At 42.2% G+C, this 12,364-nt stretch overlaps 1 long non-coding RNA gene across 2 annotated transcripts; it reads left to right on the forward strand.

The window, feature by feature from the left end:
• Window positions 1-281: 281 nt before the first annotated feature.
• On the forward strand, window positions 282-10,838 carry LOC112958111. 2 transcript variants are annotated; one of them, XR_003251348.1, is made up of 4 exons: window positions 282-337; window positions 4,116-5,195; window positions 5,602-5,649; window positions 10,212-10,838. It is a non-coding gene; the product is annotated as an uncharacterized LOC112958111 (long non-coding RNA). The 2 variants fall into 2 exon arrangements; XR_003251347.1 differs by having other exon boundaries at window positions 4,116-5,649.
• Window positions 10,839-12,364: the final 1,526 nt, after the last annotated feature.

Genomic DNA, 12,364 nt, shown 5'->3' on the forward strand with positions numbered 1-12,364 from the left:
CCGCCCCTCCCCCGCCGCGCGCGCCGCCGCCTCGTGACGCGGCCGGGGCGCGGCCGCCATGACAGGCGGGGTAGGGCCGGCCCGAGAAGATGGCGGCCGCTGAGGGGAGCGGGAGGGACACGGCGGCCCTGGCCGTGAAGCAAAACGGGTTGCGGGAGGCTGCGCTGTTGCTGTCAACCCGAGCGCGGTTGCACCTTCCTAGCACAGCAGGCACCCTGCGCCCCCTGCTTTTCCCGCTCTCTGCACATTAAAGCTCACCTCAGTTCCTCAGGGAGGTGCCAGCCCTGCACTTCGTGCTCTTAAATGTCTCCCGAAAGAACCTGTGAAGGGAGAAAAGGTGTGTGGCGGTCGGGCCAACCAGCAGCTCCTTCATTAGGGGCTGTTTTCTCCCTCCTTCATTAGGGGCTGTTTTCTCCCTCCTTCATTAGGGGCTGTTTTCTTCCTCCTTCATTAGGGGCTGTTTTCTCCCTCCTTCATTAGGGGCTGTTTTCTTCCTCCTTCATTAGGGGCTGTTTTCTTCCTCCTTCATTAGGGGCTGGTTTCTCCCTCCTTCATTAGGGGCTGGTTTCCAGCCGGCTTCATGGGATGCAGTATCCCTGTTGGGTTCAATGATCTTGAAGGTGTTTTTCCAACCAAAATGTTTCTCTGATCCTAGCAGAGGACTTGTAGCTGCTCCTTTGGAATTCCTCTTTGTGCAAGTAATGCATTGTTTCAGTTAGGAAGAGAAAGTGAGTTCATACAGGTTGGCTTTGGTGCTTGCAAGGGCAGGAGCTGAGATCAGGCTCTAGCCGCTCATTAGTAACATTGTTCTTGCCCTTCTGGCCTAGTGATTATTTTTTGCTCGCAAAATGGAGCAGTTCAGTGGGAGAAGGGATGTAGCAGAGAGAAGTACGCCATCTGAAATACCCTGAAATAAGTAAGCTTGCTGGTTAACGCACACCCCTGGAAGCAGGAGTTCACATCCTCTTGGAGAATTTGGACTGGCTGCATTTTCAAGTCCAGAATAAGTAATTCAACCACTGGCCTTTTAGACAAGAAGGTGGCCAAATCGCTTCACCACTGACGTGTCTTTGTGCAGGACACAGCTTGATCCTTCAAGGGATGAAACTGGGCCAAGCTGATCACCCAGCCCAATGGTTGGGTGAATCCTTAGGAACAGACTCTGACAGACTTCCCCAGCTGTGCTAAGGCTGAGTAGTTTTTGAACATTCCCAGGTGCAGCCCTTGAGCTCGTCACAGTGTTCAATGGACTTCAAGGATGTCAGATTTTATTTAGCAAAGTGGAAATTAAGTGGGGCTGCCACTTGAGTTCGTTCCTAGGTGCATATTACCCCTGATATCCAGAGATTAGGGCAAGGTTCTTTATTATAACGTGAAGAGGAAAGACAGTTTGTCAGAAGAGCTGTAGCATTAAAGCATGAAGGCCAGAAAGCCATTACATAATCAGAAGCCGCAGTAATAGGAGATGGAGTGACAGTCCATGGTGGATGACAAGGAGGTTGTGGGGATCAAGGGTAAAGGAACGTGCAGTTACACGAGATAGTCGCATAGTCAGCAGCCACATCAGCCAGCTTTTCATAATTCCCATTTCATAACGCCTAATATGCAGCTTTGATCTCTCATTTGCAGTAATTCAGCCTGAGGATCGTGGGTGTGTATTAAGGGTAAAAGCAGACAGTATAAACGCTCTCTGCTTTCTGCAGGACTATTATCCGTGCAGTTCTCTTTGGCTCATTCTTGCCTGCCGTATAATTCCAGGTACTTCACCTACCCAAGTAGCTATTTCAATTATCACATCATGATTTTCCCCGATGGGGATTATTATTTTATTAACAGAGCTATTAAATTCCTAGCAGCATCCACTGTAAGATCTTTAGAAGACATCCATTTCATTTCTCAAAATCCCTGATAATTATAATCTTCTCAGTCAATTGTTTAATATACCCCAAAACAGCTTGTTAATTTTAACTAATTCACTCATTTCCCATGTGCCCACAGCAAGGGAGGAGAATTCATATAAAAATGCTAGCGAGAACTAGTAGCCCAAACCTCTTTCAGTATGGATTGTGTGGTCAAACACGTTGAAACTACAAGAAATTTTCATTACACATTATTCCTGTTCTTGACATGTCTTGGACATATTTGGCACAGAAATACAAGAAAAATGACACCTACAACTGACATTGTTGGATTGACTCTTCCTGTCACTTCATGAACAGGGAGAGGAACATCCTCAAAGAGAATTAATATATTTTACTGTTTCAAAGGCTAAATTTTTAGAACAAGTTTCTCTAGTTAACATGTAGAGCAGTTGACTGGGAGTAGTAAAAAAGACCGGAGAAAACTTTATTCTTTGCATACCTGGGAGAAACTGAATTCATTAGAGCAATTTCCTCCTCTAATAGTTTGCCCAAGGGCAGTCTATGACTGAAAACAATCTGAAGATCCCCTAGTAGAAAGAATTTCTATACAATTAGTTTTGCAAGGGGTGAACAAACCTTTCTAGATGCTGGCCATCTCATTTGGAGTACCCAAGGAAACAGGGCATTTATGTAATTGCTCCCTAGACATTCCTTCCCACTCTTCCTTTGTGATAGATATGATTTATGGGGATTCTTTTGCATGTTTTCCAGAAGAGAGAAGGTCTGACAGCATAGAATATGTGTATGGCTTTATCTGATCTGCTGTCTCAAACATTTTTCAACTCTTGGGCCAATCTCAACAACTTTGACAGCTGTGGAGATCTCAAAGAGATTATATTCCTAGCAGCTTTGCAAAAATCGATGCTTAGATACCAGAGAGAGACTGTTACCACTGCTGAGGAAAAGCCTGTAGAACAAGTTCATCCCACATAATCTGAAGTTGGTCAGAAGCTCTCAGGAAGCCAACTGTGGAGCTGTTGTGGCTAGTTCAGTGAAAAGAACAGTAGGTGATGAGGTGAAAAGAATTTTTGCAATTTTAGGATAGGAATAAAAAACACAGCAGGGTTGCACAGTTTGAATGTTGCATGAAATTCTCCCTAAAATATCTAGAACAGAACAGAAAAGCAACAAGCTGATCAGAGGTATGGAATTTGCTTCCTCAGGAAAAGAAAAAGGTTAAATAAAGTACAACAGTTTAGCTTAGAAAAAAAGCTATGGAGGAATATGATCTTGGTATAAAAATCTGTCGTCATAGAGCAGCTGAATTCTCTGTGTCTTGTCGCAAAAGATTTAGGTGTCCTGAGCAAAGATTTCAGGCAGTAAATTTAAAGAAAGGGAAGAATGTTTTCCCTTGAGTTAAAATTTTACCTTGCTGCAATGTAAAGTGGGGGCCAAAAGTATAAATGCATTTGTAAGTGGATTAGAAATGGGAATGGAAAAAATGTCCATGAGGCGCATTGAACTTAACCTAATGGAACTGCCAGCTCCGGAAATCTCCAAATAAAGGGGTGGATTCAGCTAGCAGATTAAGTCACCTAAATTTAGGTTTCTGTGTGTAGGTGTCTCCATGTGAACCAGATGCCTGAGCTCCCATTGTACTGCATGGAGTTGCAGTGAGGGGGTTAGTTGCATAAATGTAGCATCTAGTGACATTCAGGTGTTGTGGATTTTCCTATCTGGCCTCTAGCTCCTGCTCCTAAAAGGTGCAGCTTTCCTAAAAATGTGTCAGATCTGTCACTCCCAAGTAGGAGTCTTTGATATCCCAGTCCATTATAATTATTGGTGGATCCGTTACTACCCATGGACTCCAGCAGCTGTGTTGGGCAGTTCTCCATCAACTGTAATAGGAACTTAGAAAACCAAATCACATGAAGGCAAATACAGGGACAAGTTCAATCTAGATATCAACTTCCCACCCCAAGCATCAGAAATATTGAGATTGTACCAAGTTGTACCATAGCTTTTATGCTTTTTCCTTAAGCTTCCTAGGCTAGTGAGACCACTGGCTTGATTCCATTGGGAGTAATTTAGGGGAAGAAGATAGGAGATGCTATAACTAAGCAACCCTGCTTTTGATAAAACTTCTTAGGATGCTTGGATATTATTGATAGCAAGGATACTGTGAAAATGTAGATATATGTTGCATTGTAGAAATCATGCATTTACATGTTATAACTCTTTGAATGCCCACAGGATTCCTGATGGATAGGAATTTGGAAACATTCACGGATACTACTCAGTGAGCCACCAGAGTGGACAAACTGCTAAGCTCACAGGTCATGTAACTGGGGATTTTTTTTTTACAAAGTTAAATCAAAACTTGATTTTGAAATGGCAAACTTTACACTCTTCTATGAATAAAACAAGTTTCATCTCGTTAAGAGTAGCGTGATAAAATGGACGGGATCTTCTCCTTTCTCCCATGCAGGAGCTATAGATAAGATCTACCAACCAGCTAAATCTATTAACATTAACCCACATTACTGAAGCAAGACAAAGGTGGTGGGATAGAATGACAGACACACAAATGTGCAGGAACATGGTGAAAAGCCAGATCCTGTGAATCACAGTCTGTTCTTGGGAAAATTCATAGGCCTACAGATCTTTACTTGTATTGTTTTAACAAGGAATTACAGAACTGAGCATGCTAAGCCGTGTTATTTTCCTGTACTTCTCACACCTCTCCTGATATTTTCTGTAGAATCTCTCCAGAACTGTGGAAAAGTTTTATTTTAGGTATGAAGTGTTGCTGACAAAATTCCATCTGGTTTGGTATTCAGAAATTCCCTCTCTTAAGATCTGGGAGATGCGAGATTTTCTGTCCTTTCTTCTTACTGAACTAAAACATTTCTTGGAATCTGTACCAGGAGGTAAATGACTAAACATTCTGTCCGGAGTTGCTCAACTGTGCTCAGATCACTTCACAGGCTTGGGGTCTGGGCCAGCCTGGACTCATTTCTGTTCCACTTTGGATTGTTTTGCAAACATTTGACAGCGAAAACAAAAAGCCCAGAAATCTCATCGCTGCGTTGACTTTTTTCCCACTTAATTTTTATAACTGTACCAGAAATTCCTTTCCATATTTATTCTCTGATAAAAAGAAAAAAATAACTTTATTTGCAAAGGAGATTGGATGTGAAGTTAAAGCCCAGAAGGATCAAGTTGTTTGTGCCAGATCATCTAACAGATCAGCCTCAGAGAGGAAAAACAGAAACAAACCCTTCAACACTTGTTCCTGTTATGATGAAAATGCCTGAAAACTGATTTTCGAAGGTAGGTCCACGAGAAAGGATGGACCCTGAGCTGCTGAAGCCTGAAAGCCAAAAACTTTAGAATTGTCACATAAATGGAGGTTAAATATAGTTCAAATTGAAATGAGGGCTTTTAATTCCCCATTTGGAACCCTTCTAAACTTCGTTTCCCCTCTAACTAGTCTGTCATTCTTGACAGCGGTTTGTGTAACCCCTCCTAAAAAAACCCTCAGAACTGGTCACTTTACGATCTTTACAATCATCTAGAAACTGCTCTGCTAGATAACTCTTACTCTTCAGAGGCCTGAGGTATATGAGAATCATGTCTCATCTTTGTATTATTTTTAAAGGAAAATATGTGAAATTCAGTGGTTATTGTGTTACCTATATTGTGTTATATGTGAAAAACTGGAATTATTTTCTTACAGCTGAGAAGACAAGAATCAGGAGACGTGACTCTCTCCCAGGCTTCCTCTGTAAGTCTGGGTTTATTGCCTTATAACTGTATTTTTCAGCTGCGTTATGTCCGTAAGATTCACGCCCCTGCTTTCTGTGCCTATTTGCGGTATTTCGATTAGAGGCACTGGGGGCCAAACAGAGTTTCTATTGGGGCAATTGTGTATCATTAATAAAAAGGGTACCTGACCCCTCCTAGGGTTTGTAGGTGCTAGGTCAGTATGAAACAAAATAGTAAATCCTCATCAGTCACATACTCTTTAATGTGTTACTAATTCTTTTTATTTTTCAGGAGAATGTGCTATGAGGTGCTATCAAAAGCAATGTTTAAATTTTAAGTTTTGTAACTGCCATAAGCTTGAGTTCACTGACAAAAATTAGAAGGTAAATGTTCTAATTGGTCTATACAGAATGCAAGAGTAGTGCAGTTAATTCTTGTAAATTTACTCATTATTTTATCGTGAACAAATTATATTTGATTACAAAGCTCACGATAATATGGGATCTATTGAAAAGCTCTCATGCAAATAGCATAAATTTTATGTTAATTATTGCAGCAAAGGATTATTAGGCAGTTAAATGAATGACTTGAAGAAGCCATTATTGCGCTGCCGTAAAATGTCAAATTCCGAAAGAATTTTTACAGCCTAAAGAAAATGGTTAAAATGAAAGAATACTGCTCAAACCTGTACTAGGCGGGCATGGCACTTGACAAGGAGACAGCGTGAAGTTCTGTGCACGTTGTGAGGTGCCCCCTGCTGTCACAAAGTCTCCTTCTCCACTGAGACGCAGGGCATGGTCAGAGCAGGAATGACACTGGAAAGTGGTCACGGAGGATAGGAAAGTGTTAGCTTAGTTAGAACCTACAGAGAGTTGAAGGGGGGGAGGAGAATTAGTGATAATGTCATTTATGATCTAGTTGTCATTTACAATAAGCCAAACTGGCTTGTGGCTTTCCAGCTGGATGGGTAGCATTTTTTGGTAGCAGGAGTTAGGGGATGCTGAGTGAAGGTCTAGAAGAGGTGGAGATAAAGGTGTGATGGGTGGGGAAGGAAGCGGCAGCGTTTTCAGGGAGGCTTGGAGAGGCTGTGGGACATAGCCTGTGTGGCTTGATGTTTCCAAGCAATCCAGAGCCACGAGGACAATCTGCTTCTCAAATACCAATGACCCCACTGCCAGGACACACTCGGTCAGGAGCCCTGCTTTCCAGCTAGACCTTTAGTGGTGGACTTGACCTTCAAAGTCAAGTGCAGGCATTTACATAGAAATGCACAAAACGCACTTGTTAGAGAAATGCTGATCTGTTGAATTGTAGTGTCTTGAAAAATTAAGAAGTAAAAATTAAGACATAAAATTAAGACATAAAAATTAAGAAGTAAAAATAAAATGTTTTCAAGATCTGCATGTAATTAGTAGTTGGCAAGAGGAGGATTTAGAAGAGTCGGGATTTTCTTGGAAGAGTCTTGTCAAGGAAGATGAAAGAAGGAAGCTCTAATAAGGATGACATAAAGTAGAAGTTAATCCGGTCTCTTCATTAGGATGGCTCATCACCAACTTTAAATGGCAGTTCTAGATGCTAGCAAGTGCTTCTGTAGAGTTGCATTTTTAAGGACTTTTATTCAAATAGGCTGAGTGGAATTAAAGCTATAAAGAGCAGAATCATAAGCAGGTGTTCTAAGTTTTTTGGGGGTATTCCCACACTATAATTTAGCAGTAACTGGATACTTAGTGTTTGCAACTCAGGTTCATATGGATGAGCAAAAGATGGTTGCTGGTTCATGCAAGCAAGAGAAAAGCACTGTGAGCTGTTTTGCTTTCTGAGTACAGAATCAGCCACTTTTGCTTGTCCTTACAACAGAAAGAAAAAATCAAAAAATAATAAGTGAAATCATTCAAGTGAATTCTTGAATGCAGCCATTCTTTTGATTTTATGGAGACTCCTCTTTTCTTCATACTTAGGCTGGTGATACTCAATATGAGTCCCAAATATGTCTTTTGGCATTGTACCAATTTGAGTTAAACCAGAATATATTCTCCTTTCTCTCACAGGCAAGCTCCTGCTTGCATTTGTGCTATATTATACGATACTATATTATGGAGCCGTGTTATCTGAGAGTTGCAAAATAAAGCCAGATGGAATGCGCATTGGCTGGACTTTGCAGTCGCTCTCAGCTTGCCACATGTTTCACCATGGAAGCTTTTAAATTATATTGTTCAGTCGTTTGTCCCCTTAGCTGAATGCTCCCTGCCTTGCATTTTCTGATTTCATGCAATTCTTCATGCTCTCACTAGGTGGGTCCCCACAACAGTGCACTGGCTAAGTGATTTGCTGAACAGCCTGACATTCTTGGGGAAATGGTTGCCCTGGACAGTTTTATTACCACTTTCTTAGGCAGAATTTCCCTGTGCCACATGTTTTTAGGTACAATTTAGCGATTTTGAAAACTATCTGAGCATTGGGAAGTTCTTTTAAAGGACCTGGATTTGGGGGATCCTCCTAAGAGTATTCCTTTTCTAACTTATTTCAATTGGGATTTAAAACAGCTGCACTTTTCTTATATCCAGTTATATAAAGTGATATCAAGCTTTGCAGACCTTTTACCTTTTGAAAGAGGATGCAAAACTAGTTGGTCACAAATCACATATGTTCCTCCTTTCCAAAATCACAGGTTAACCAGCATATCTTTAATGTTTTTTTCTTTTTTTTTTTTTTTTGACTTTTCATGCTGGTCAAAACCAAAACACACTTTTTTTTTTTTTTTCCATGTGCAATATGTCTCTACTAACATCAAAAGAAACAGGAAAAAAAAAATAGCTAGAATCTTCAGAACCTTTCTTTCTAAGCACAAATACTTCAGATGAGTCTGTACTTAAATTGAAAAGGCCAGTCCATTAAACCTGACCAAACCACAAAACTTCTGATGTAGTATTCCTTGTCCCGTGAAGAAGATGAAGGAGGCAATGCCAGGTTAGCCGTGTTTCTGAGTGTCCTGTCAGAAAGTCAATCTCACACAGGGGTTAGTAGCATGAGAGTCAGAGATGCCTACAGCTTGAGCCCTTTGCGATGCCACCACCAAGAGTCTGGATAGGATCCCTGCCTGGGCAGCACCCATTTCAATCAGAATCACAGAATCCTTAAGGTTGGAAGGCACCTCTAGAGATCATCTAGTCCAGCCCCCTGCTCACGCAGGGTCACCCAGAGCACGGGGCACAGGGCTGCGTCCAAGCAGCTTTGGAGACCTCCAGCGGAGGAGGCTCCACAACCTCTCCGGGCAGCCTGTTCCAGTGCTCTGTCACCCTCACTGTCAAGAAATTTTTCCTTAAGTTCCTGTGGAACTTCTGATGCTTCAGTTTGTGGCTGTTTCCTCTAGTCCTATCGCTGGTCTCCACTGAAAAGAGGCCGGCCCATCTTCCTCACTGCCTCCCTTGAGGTGTTTATAGACACTGATCAGATCCGCCCCCAGCCTTCTCTTCTCCAGACTCAACAGGCCCAGCTCTCTCAGCTTTTCCTCACAGAAGTTCCGGGCCCCTGATGATCCTCATAGCCCTGCATTTGTCCCATGAACCTTGGAGAAAGCTACAAATGAGGATCTGAGCAGCTAATCACTGATAATTTTTGGTTAGAACTATACGGTCTTTAAAAGTCCTGGTGCTCTGGAGAAAGGAGACGTTGCTTCTTTACAGACTGAGTTGTGGTTTCATCCTCCTGAGTAAGAGGATTCCTCAGCCTGCACAAAGCTCCACGCTGCCATGTCCAGGCAGTTTATGGCATTCAACCTCAACCTTGTACACTTAAAACTGGCCCTATAGTGTTGTCTGATACATTGATTTAATCTTAGCCTAATAACAGCCACCTGAGGGGACTTGTCAGTTATCTTTTTAATGGCTGCAAGTAGAAAAATGAAATTAAAGCGGCCTACCTTGTGTATTTCAATTATTGTGAGGTTTAGTTTTGTTTTTGCTTCTTCCCTCTCTTACCCAGGCTAATTAAGTTAATCTATTTCATCTGCTTATTTGACATGGAACTCACATGGCTGTCTAATTTAAAATGCAAGTTTTGATGGAATTGGAGATTATGTTTAATATAAACATTTAGAGGTCAGAAAAAGGTTTTGAAAACTTTTGCAATATATGTCGTGAAGTTAAGCTGAAACCTGTTCGTTTTCCTCCTTAGTAATCAATCTGCATTAAGTAAAACCGGTTTTAGTTAATGAAAGTACTTAAAGCTCAGATAATCTTGCTTAGTCAAATAATTTCTTAGTACAAGGCAAGACAAAAGCTGACACAATTCCTAGAGTTATGGTAGTCCTTCATGTCAGAACTCGGGCTCAAAATGGATCCTCAGCAGTAGCTATAATGTCTGATTTCCTGCTTTTAACAAGTATGTAAAGGGAATTTTCTGTTTAGCCTAAACCATTTTTAATGATCTTCTTGTCTCCATGTGAGGAAGACTATATATTTGTCTATATTCTTTTATTTTAAAATAATATTTTAAATTCTTTTAGTTTATTTATGGATCTACCTGGTGATGATCAGCTCCAGTAATTCTCTCTTCTTTATCTCCTTTATCTCTCTTCTTCAGCTCTGGACCAACTCTCCATTTAAGGTTGAGTGCAAATGCTCTAAGAATCCAGGGCAATGAAGAAGAGTGAAGAATTCCCATGAAACCTGTGCTCACATTTGCAAGTTCTTTTGGATCTGAGCTTGGAGACTTGATCTACGGGGAACCTCCTGGTTGGAGTCACCATTCTGCTTCCCTGGGAAATTACAGTATAGTGGGAATGTTCATCATTTCTACTTCCAGAGTTTCAAACCACAAGGACAGACATCCTATATGAGGTTGGTCTGCTCACACTTGCCTGGCACCATCATTTCCTCTGGGAAAATGGCAAGAGCAAATAGGAACTTGCCTGGCTGCACGCAGGCGTGACCCTCCTGAGAACATATAATTTGGCACCATGTGCGAGTGAAGTTCAAACATCCTCCAGCTATGAGTTGTTGACAACATCTCTCAGAATAGACGTACGAACTAAAGCAGTTTTGGTGTTCTTCTAGCCCAGCGTTACCTTCAGAAATGGTGACTGTTCCCAAGTGACTCAGTCACCCCCGCTGGGGGAATGTGCTCGCAGCAGAGAAGTAGCCACGTCACCTTTGCAGCTCTGTAGGCAGGGGATAACAGAACTTGCCAACTTCATCAGGATCCTGAGAAATGCCAAACACCCCTAAACTTTTGTGTGCATGTTGCCTGCTTGTGTATCACTGCCCCGCAGCGGCTCTGTTTACAAAAGGTAAAATACTCACAGTAAAAGCAAAAAATAAAACATCTGATATTTCAAACAACCTGAATATTTACTTTACAATTTATTAGCTGTGGAAAAAGGCACATTGCATTCCAACTAATTCCATTTTACACTTAGGATTTTGAAGGAGAGTGGCAGAGCTGGTGGTGTTGTCCCTATATTACTGTTGATCGACCTGTCCCCCCTTGCTAGGAGCTTGGATAGAAGTAAAATTCATATCACTAATGACATAAATGACGAATTCAGAGGGAGATAAATACAAGACTTCCAAGGCCTCTCCGGACTGAGAGTCAGCAGGAGAACTTTGGCTGCAGCACAGAACATTTGAGAGCTGTTAATAAAGAGGATTAGGGTGGTCGGGATCCTCCAGGCCTGGCAGGGTTTAGCGAATGCCTGTGAGTGCAGCGTTCAGGCAGACGCCAAGGCAGAGCTCCACTGTAGCCTGGAATCCCTACAGAGGGAAAAGGGAAAGCCATCCAGGATCCTGTTACTCATCCGACTGCAAAGGGCCCTCTTTTCAGCACTACCCTCAGGGCTTTACCTGCTCTCTCCAAACAGGAGTTTGGAGAGTCTACCCTTCCCGCCCTGCAATCACTCACACATAAACAACCCCTAAATAGTTTTCTGCCTGTTCTGCCAGTTTCAGCTCTTCTTGCTTATTCAGTGCGGGCTCTCCTGCCAAAACAACAGGCTGAGCCCGTGTGGGTTGTGGCTGGGGGCAGCGGGCTGCGCGTTTCCTTTGTTTTTCCCTTGTCTGTTTGGCCTTTCCTTGGGTGGAAGCCAAGATAGGATGGATCATGGCTGGTCCCATCACGATGCAGAAGGAACAGACATCCCTTTTCCAGCAATGACAGCTTTATGGAGCTTCCCTGTCTCAGCCAAAATCTTGATGCTATCATCAGACATGCCTGTCTTCCCAGTCCCTGCAGGTGACTGCAGCTGGCAGGCAATCTTTGACAGTCTGTATGTTATCTCTGCTGGACCAAGCCTTTAAAAAAATGGAATAGGAAGATCTGGGAAACAGATACACTGTTTCAAGGCATAAATAACGTAGTGCTGAGTGCTGCAGAGAACCTTTATTTAATTTAGTTTACTTGTGATCATCTGGCCTGGCTTCTAACCAGGATTTCTGGAGACGTATGTTCCATTTCTTCTTAGAGCACCCATAGTCATATACAAGTCACTTCTCACTCCATTCCTCACACAGGCAATGGGGATGATGAAGTATCCCGACATACAGGGAAGGGAGATAGGAGTAACAGAAAGCAAGTGTATATTGGTTTGTGAGATTGCCCAGTTTTCTGATAATAGGGATCCCTGTAGCTAGAACACAAGACTGAGGTGTCAACAGTAGCTGCTGCTTGCAGATCAGAAATATGAAGAGTGATACAGTGTCATCATGTCATGTAACAGTGAAATCCATCCTTGTAAAAAG

Source organism: Nothoprocta perdicaria, unplaced genomic scaffold (assembly GCF_003342845.1).
Source record: "Nothoprocta perdicaria isolate Ctin4 unplaced genomic scaffold, notPer1 scaffold_80, whole genome shotgun sequence".
NCBI classification, from domain to species: Eukaryota; Metazoa; Chordata; class Aves; order Tinamiformes; family Tinamidae; genus Nothoprocta; species Nothoprocta perdicaria.